Source organism: Bubalus bubalis, chromosome 3, assembly GCF_019923935.1.
Source record: "Bubalus bubalis isolate 160015118507 breed Murrah chromosome 3, NDDB_SH_1, whole genome shotgun sequence".
NCBI lineage: Eukaryota > Metazoa > Chordata > Mammalia > Artiodactyla > Bovidae > Bubalus > Bubalus bubalis.
The window spans coordinates 33,498,127-33,506,915 of NC_059159.1; positions in this window are offsets into that span (position 1 = coordinate 33,498,127).

The window sequence follows — 8,789 nt, forward strand, 5'->3', positions numbered from 1 at the left end:
GGGCGTTTATTTTGGGGGCTTCCTGGCCTCAGGCCCAGGGACCGGAGTCAGCCTTTCGTATAAGGGTCCTAGGCCAGAAACCTAACATCTCCTTCTGTCTCCCTTCCACTCCCAGGCTTGCTTGAGACACCCACCGAGTAAAGTCCGGGAGGCAGAGACAAGTCGGCCCCTTCCCACCACCCACCCCACTGCTCACACTGGGGAGCCCAACACGGTGATGAGGGGAGCGTGCCTGCGGTGGCCAGACACCATTTAGGCTCTTTCTCAAGGGCACTCGCAGGTCATTCCTGCACCAGCCTATGAGCCAGCAAAGATGGGGTGGTCCCTTTTGGAAGTACACTAAAGGACATGAGTTTTTCTCAGTTTAAGTGACTTGCCTTCAGTCCCACAGTGAATCCAGACCACAGAAGGTCCTGGGTGTAGTGTCATGAGTGGCCCATAGACACACATTGAGTCAGTGTGATGTGGCCACAATCAACCTCCCATGGCCAAGAGCGAGCAGCCCATGGTCCTGGGGACCCAGCCGGAAAGGGGCCAAGCCCCCTGGAGGGTCAGCTGGTCCTGATGCGATCATAGGGAGCCTTAAAATAGTGTCTCCCGCCACTTCTCCCCCTTCCTCTGTGTCCCCCTGGGGAGGGTCTGAGCGGCAGCACCAATGGGCTGCGCCCACACCTAGAATCAGTCCTGTCGGCCACGAGGAGCCCCAGACAGCTCCACAGGCAGGGATTTAAATTCCCAACTCTGGTCGCAGGAGCATCGCCCCTGCCTGCGTGGCTGGGCGCTGACACTCGGCTCACACCTGCTCAACCTGTGCTGCCTTGAATCCTGAGCAGTCTGCTAATGCCTTTGTTTTACTGTCTGAAATATGGGCTTGACGATGAACACAGGCTTTTTTTGTGTGCTCAAGCCATCTCTGTAAGGAAATATTAATAGCAATTCCATGCTTTAAATCATCCCGGGCTCCTGAGATAAAAAGACAGTTTGAATATTAATCATCACAGTGAAAGCATGAGGCAATTTTGACAGGTTTCCTCCTGCCTTTCATGGTTGTACAGAAACCCGCCCTGGGCTCTGAAAGCTGGTAATGTGAGGAGGTGGGCTCTGAGGTCCACTCAGGCTATCTGGCTAAAAGAGGATCAGGTTCAAGGCAACCAAAATCACAGCCAAGTCCACGCAAATTACCGGAGACAGCTTCATCCTCCCAAGTCATCTTATTCAAAACACGACTCTGATCTGTCACCGCTCTGCTCAGACGCCATCAACAGTCCCCTCTGCCTCCAGCTGAGCATGTACCCCTGAGACAACAGCTCACCTGTGCCCCAAATGCCCACAGACACGCTCCTCCTGCCTGGCCACCTCCCGCAAGGCCACCTCCAAGTGTTGAAATCCAAACATATCTCAGGCCCCCTTGGTCCTCTGCACCCACCAGCAGTCACAACCTAAGACTTACCACACATTTCCAGGGACCCGTTTTTATTCCTTCTACTCTCCTCAGGAGCTGGGACTTACTGTCTTCCTTATCTTTGAATCACAGTTCCTGCCTCAATCTCTTTTTATTTCGAACAGAGAGTTTAGTCAATAGAAGAACTTGGATGAGAACTAGGAGTAAGAAAATTCAAATTCCAGTCTTATGGTGGCTTCCAGTTTCTTTCACCATCATGGGCTGCTCATTCTCGAGGTTTTGAGTCCTTACCTGGAAAACGAGCCATTGAAGCAATCACAAGCTTCCTAACTGAGCTGGAGCTTGGGGATATACATCTCAGGCTCCGCTGTTGATTCTAATGATCTAGATTCCTGGTACTATGTGATGGGAATACACTGCCCTAGAGGCGAAGTGAAGTGAAAGTCGCTCAATTGTGTCCGACTCTTTGTGACCCCGTGGACTATACAGTCCCTGGAATTCTCCAGGCCTGAATACTGGAGTGGGTAGCCTTTCCCTTCTCCAGGGATCTTCCCAACCCAGGGATCAAACCCAGGTCTCCCGCATTGCAGGCGGATTCTTTACCAGCTGAGCCACCAGGGAAGCATACCCTAAGAACTAACAGCATCTCAGCAACACTGCTCAACACCCCTAGTCTATCTGTTCCCAAGCCCCTGGCTGCCCACTTCCACTGCCACAAGTCCACAAGCCACGTCTTCCACATGCGTAACAAGCCCTCTGGTGCTCTGCCTGAGTCTCCCGCTAGGTGGCACCACTGCTCTGCCCGCCACCGCAGTTCCCAGCAGGACCAAAGACCTGAAGTTCTCTAGGTGCCAGAGCTGATGGGTGACTCAGGCAAAGTGCAGGTGGAAAGTGGGAGAAGATACCCCTCTGCCCTTTGCCTGCGCTTTGGTGGAGAGTCCAGAGCAGAGCCACGCCACAATGGACTTAGGGCAAAAGGAAAACCCACTAATCCCATCCCATCTTAATTCAAAATCTTGATATTTTGTCCATCACGCATTCCTTTGCATCAACTCTGATTTTGAAAATATTGGTCAAATCTCACCAGTCTTACTAATGATTGAGTCTTTTGTTGCCTCCTTAAGTTTGACATGGACTTGCCTCACCCTCGTCCCACCCTGGCCAGAGCAGCGTGGTTTTCCCCAGTGACCTGGGCGCTATAGAAAGAGCTGTGTGTGCGGTGATGGATGGAGGCCCCCTTCTCTGTGGATACCAGCGCTGGGCTGGAGCAGAGCTGAGGGCAGGCGCTTGGGTCAGCTCACCGTCACAGCAGGAGCCCAATTCCCCTCAGGCTAATCTCTGTCTCAGGAGACCCTCAGCCTCCCTGTGGATCCACTTCTGCCAGGTCCCCAAAGAGGCCTGAATCTCAGGAATGCCACCACTTGGCCAGAAGCCAAAGCCCCTGCTACAGAAGACCAGTCTAACCTCCCCAGTCCTGTCCTCCGGAGGATTCTAGAGGACTGCTTGCCCTCTGCATGGCCTGACTGAACTTATTTCCTGAGGGAATGCAATGCCTGCTGCTCCCTCCTGGGTGCTGTGTGGGCTCCTGTCTCCTCTCTACCCATGTTTCAGGGGAGTCTTTTCTCCCTTCTAATGAGCTTGTATTCTTTCCAGCTTTTTGTGACACCTCTCCTGATGCTCCCAGTTTCCTCCTGTGTGTCCAGGCACCCCCTGCAGAAGACTGAGAGCATAGAAGGTGAAAAAAGTGGGCCACGGACCCCACAGAAATGACAGAGTCACAGCTCAGTCACTCCCTCTAGAATTACCGGGGAGCTCTACGACTGCCCAGGCCACACCCAAACCAACTTCATCGCACTCTGGGGTGCAGTCCTCCCCCTCTCCCACCTCTCACTCTCCAGGCATCAGGAGTTCGTAAACACTCTCAGGTGAGTTCAGTTCAGTTCAGTTCAGTCGCTCAGTCATGTTCGACTCTTTGCAACCCCATGGACTGCAGCACGCCAGGCCTCCCTGTCCATCACCAACTCCCAGAGTCCACCCAAACCCATGTCCATTGAGTTGGTGATGCCATCCAACCATCTCATCCTCTGGCATCCCCTTCTCCTTGGGAAGATACAGGGCCAAAGGTAAGAACCCCTGCATGGAGCAGGCTGGGCCCCTACTGAGTCAAGGCTGCCACCTACAGGGGAGAACGCACACTCCTGCCCAGTGGGGAGAGGGCAGGTCGGGGGGCGGACAGACAGCAGAGGCTTTGGAACTGAGGGCCCACCTTCTAAAGAGTCTCCCCCTGCCCAACCAACAAGTCTCCTGTATAAACTCCCCGGTGGCCTCCAGTCAGCGTCTTCCAGAGATGTCTCATCTCCACAAGCCACCATTTTCAACCATGTGGCAGCCCTTTCTGGCTAGTAACATGCTTGGACATGCGGCTGAACCCTGCCTTGAGAGCGCTGCTCCCCTAGCCCCAGGTCTGCACTCCGGAGATGCACACAGAATAAACTACCCTCCCAACTCTTAAGCTACCAAACTCATCTGGATCCCTGCCTCTCAGGGTGAAAGAGCGTGCTTCCTTTTCCTGCCCCTCCTTCCTGGCTGTCCTCATCTGGATATGTTAGACGGGCCACATCCCTTCATCATGGGACACCCAGAATTTAGCCAAATTTTAAAATATATAGAAAAATAACACATATTCATCATAAAAATATGTTAATTAAACATAAAACAGAAGTGCCCTCACCCATTCCATTCTCCACTCTCACTCCCACTGTTAAGGGTGGGGCAGGGGGGTTCTGTTGCTAACAGGTTGGTGGCACTCAGAACTGAAGGTCACCCTTTGCAGCAAGAGTGAGACCTCCCTTTTAGTACCAGCTCACGCATCTGTCATATGTGAATAATTAGAGCACCTCTCCTAGCAATTACAAGTTAGTTTGATGCCTGTAAAAGGTCTAGCACAATGCTTGTGAACACATACTAAACATTTACTCTTCCCAGGTGGCTCAGCGGTGAAGAATTGCCTACAGTACAGGAGATGCAGGAGACACGAGTTCAATCCCTGGATCGGGAAGATCCCCTGGAGAAGTGGATGGCAACCCACTCCAGTATTCTTGCCTGGAGAATCCCATGGACAGAGGAGCCTGGTGGGCTACTCCAAGGGGTCGCAAAGAGCAGGATACGACAGCCTGCACGCTCAAACGTCTACTAAGTGGGAATTTCTTAGGGCTAACTGGATTACACAGTTGGTGGAAACAGATAGAGGCACGAAGTACATTTTTTTCCTGATTATTATTCTCACATCACAGCAGGATTGGGCCCATGTAGGTTAGCATAATTAGTCCCAAAGCTCAAATGCTGAGAGCATCCACCAAGTTGTAAATAAAGGAGGCTCCTGAAGGGATCCTTTTAAGTCAGTGTGCGTTTGATAGGGTGTACCACCAGGGGGCAGTGCTGGGCCACTTATGGAGGCCGGCTTCCTGGTCCACCAAGTGTGAACCCACCAAGCACGGTGCTGTGGGGCTGCCTGGGTTCTGCTGATCTCAGGTTGAGCCAGGGTGTCCCTTGCCCAGGCCTGAGGTCAGCAGGCTCCCCTGCTATCAGATTGTCCAGAGCTGGATGCACCCAGACTGTTCTCTGGTGCCCACCCTCAATTCAGGGCCACTTAAGTGATTTCAAGTCCAGGTTCTTTTCTCACTTCCCACACCAGGACTTCCACACGCACACTGACTTCTATTTGCTCATCTGCACCCCCCCAGGTCAGTCCTAAATTACAGCGTTTCCCACAGAGCCAAGCCTGAAAATTTTCCTCAGCATCTCATGTCAGAAAGTTGCCACCAACTGCTCGGACTCAACACCTGTGGTTCAGTCACTGGGCAGATACTTCCTGGGTCTGCTCTATGCCAGGCTCTCTTGTCATCCTTTCCCTGCCCACATCAGGCCCAATGAAGGCTTGGTTTCCCTGACACAGACTCAATTTTCTTGGGTCTCCAGATTCACCATGTCTTAGAACTGCTCCCGGCAAGGGTGCCCTTTCAAACTTCTGGGCTTATCCTGACAATGAGCGTACGAAGCCACGAAACCCCAAATTCCTGTGACATACTCCTGGTCCGACCCTCTCATGCTCCTCTGACCAAATTCAGAGTGGTGACAACCCCCTCCCTGCCATTCTGACTCAGACCTCCAGCAACCCTGGAGGAGTCTGACCCAAACTGGAAACAGTGCCCCAGAGTAAACTTGCCCTCTTCACACCATGCCCACCAAAAGATAAAGAAGATACTTACAGAGATGCTACTGCTCAGGACAGTCAAGTATCCTCTCTCCCTGTAAACACTCAGATGCCCTTGGCCTTGGCAGACGTGTGCCACACTGACTTAGGGGTTGCCCTGCCCCACCCTGCCTGGGGGCTTGCATTCAGAAATGTTATGCTCATGCATGTTCTTAAGAGAAACTGTTCCTTTACAATTAGGCAATTTTAGAGAAAGGGAAGTGGAGAAAGTCCTCGACATAGGGCTACAGACTATTTTAAGAAAGGGGAGAGGAAGGATACAAGGAATCAAAGGGTTTAACACCGCTTAAACCAGAGAGATCATAAAATACTTGTGGGGGATTTATTGCTAAAGTGGAATTTAGCTGGCAGGATGATACGAGATGCTCAAGATAGCAATAAGAGGAGGAAGATGTCGGCTCATTTAATCACTCCAGGAGAAGGAGAGATACCAAAGAGGTTTACATTTGAGTTATATTATGAGCCTGGGTCAAGAGAAGGCATGAGACTTTGGGTCTGATCTAATTTAGGTGCTATTGGTCCAACTTTGCAAAACTGGGGGAACCAGAAAAGAAATAATGGTTAAAACAGGGGTTAAAAGTCATGGGACACGGCATTCAAGTCATTTGATGACTTGGGCAAGAGAGAGGGTTATGTACATCTTAATGGACCAGGGAATGTAAGGCAAACGGCCTCCCTGCCTTGGTATTTCTTGAAGTCGTCATAAGCATACTGTCAACAACAGCAAGCCAGATTTACCAGAAAAAGATAAAACACTCTTAACTCTGATCTGTTTAAGAGGACAGGAACAAAGAAGCACATACTATATGATTCCATTTATGTAAAATGTCTAGAATAGGCCAGTCCATAGAGACAGAACTACGATTAGCAGGACTGACCGCTTACTGGATATGGAGTTTCTCTGCAGGGTGTTGAAATGCCCTAACATTAGACTGAGGTGATGGTTGCCCATCTCTCTGAATATGCTGAATACCACTCAAATTTCAACAGGTTAATGTTATGGTAGGTGAACTGTTTCTGAGTAAAGCTGTATAAAAAGAGGGTACGAAGGGATGTAACACAACTTGTAAGTATTCCATTAGTAATTACTCCAAACTTCAACAATGTAAAGGAATTAGAATCCTTAACCCGGAGAATTCACAGTGTAGAAAATTTCATTCTCAGGTAATGCTGGAAAAACGAGGTGTTTCTATATAACCAACCTAACTGAATTCAGTAAAGAGACTGTAGAAAGAAAGTACAAAATAAACCACCCTCATGCAAGAGAATTACAAACTCTTAGAGAAGGGACTGCTCCTCAGGTGGCTCAGTGGTAAAGAATCCACCTGCTAATGTAGGAGACACAAGTTCAATCTCTGGGTTGGGAAAATTCCTTGGAGTAGGAAATAGCAACCCACTCCAGTATTCTTGCCTGGGAAATCCCATGGACAGAGGAGCCTGGTGGGCTACGGCCTAAGGGGTTGCAAAGAGTTGGACGCAACTGAGCACATGTGTAGAGAAGGGACTCGGAAGATCATATAGTCTCAGACATAATGTCTTATTTAATGAATGAAGAAGTCTAAAGCAGTACCAAAAGTTAAAAGCAAAGTAAAAAAATAATGTCTCTTCCCACCCCACCCAGTTCATCAGTAGTCTTCCGTAAAGTAATCACTGTCTCCACTTTTTTGTATGTCCTTTAAATGTTTTAATCACATGCAAGGACCTATAGACACAGCCACTCCCTATGGTGCATTTAGACACAAGTACAGGAAGAAACATAGAAATTAAGTTTAAGAAAGATTTTCCTTAACACAAGAGCAAGTCGTCAAAGTCACTCCTCCATTTTTATATGGTAGAAGCACTTGCTTTTATTTATCATGCTGAAAACCAGAGGCAGCAAGTGGTGGAGTCTGACAAATATACGCCTGAAATCCAGGACTGGCAACTGTCTGGCATGTGAGGGGCTCTTAGTGACACAAAGCTCATCAAATTGAAACCAAGCAAGACCTGTAGGGCCTTCCCCAGGAGAGACTCCCCTGTGTCCTCTACCTCTTGTCTATAGAAAAGTTTTAGCCTCCCAGACCTTCTCCAAGTTCCAAAGAAGAAATTTAATCAGAGAAGTGATAAAATGCAGAAACAAAGGAGAACAGTCAAACAGGACAAAATTAATAATAGTTTAGTCATTAAACAAAGCCAAGGACCTTTCGTTGCTCCTCAAGGGCTGTAGATAATACCCTGAGCCATATCCTTGAGTTGTTCTGCAAATACTAAAACCCCACCAGGTAGAAGTTAGCTGTATGCTGACCACCAGCATATAGACCCCAGACCAGCTGGAACCAGAAAACTGAGATTCCCAAAACATCTTTCTGTTACCTCATCATCAACCAATCAGGGAATTATGGAGACGCTGATCACATACCCATGACCCTCTTCCCAACCCTGTCTTTGAAAACTCTTCCCTGAAAGCCATCAGGGAGTTCAGATCTCTTGAGCATGAGCTGCCCATTCTCCTTGCTTGGCTCCCTGTACTTTCCTTCAGCACAAACTGGTATCAGTAGATTGGCTTTGCTACATATCGGGAGAGCAGATTCACGTTCCATTCAGTAATAGAATCAATGTCAAACAGGGATGTGGAGCACCCAGAGTTCAGTTTGGACCTGTAGCAGCATGTTTCATAATTTTCTCCAGAAAATTATAGCACTTGTACAACACAAATACATCTCTGTTCTTCTGGTCTTAGGTTTCTCTGGAATCTCCCAAACTATACTGTTGGTGGTGGGAGAGGGCGGGGGCCTGAAGGGTCATCGTGGCTGACTCCCACGGACGGAGGCTTACATCTGTGTGAGAAAATGAAGCCTTGGCGTGAGGCACAGGGAAGGCGGCTAATTCTGCACATTGAGTCAAAACGGTGGTTGTACTGCATTCAGAAGAATAACAGCAACATGAGTCTTGGGTGCGTTTGTAGGGAAAAGGCAAAAAGATCAGAAAGGTCAGCATAAAGGCTGGCCTACAGTCAACCATCACCTGAAATATTGGTCTAGCGGGTAATACACAGCTTAGCACAGCAACAAGGATACTGCCTTGAAATATGGCATCAAGATACAAGGAGGACAGGCCAGGTTGCAAAGTCCCCTT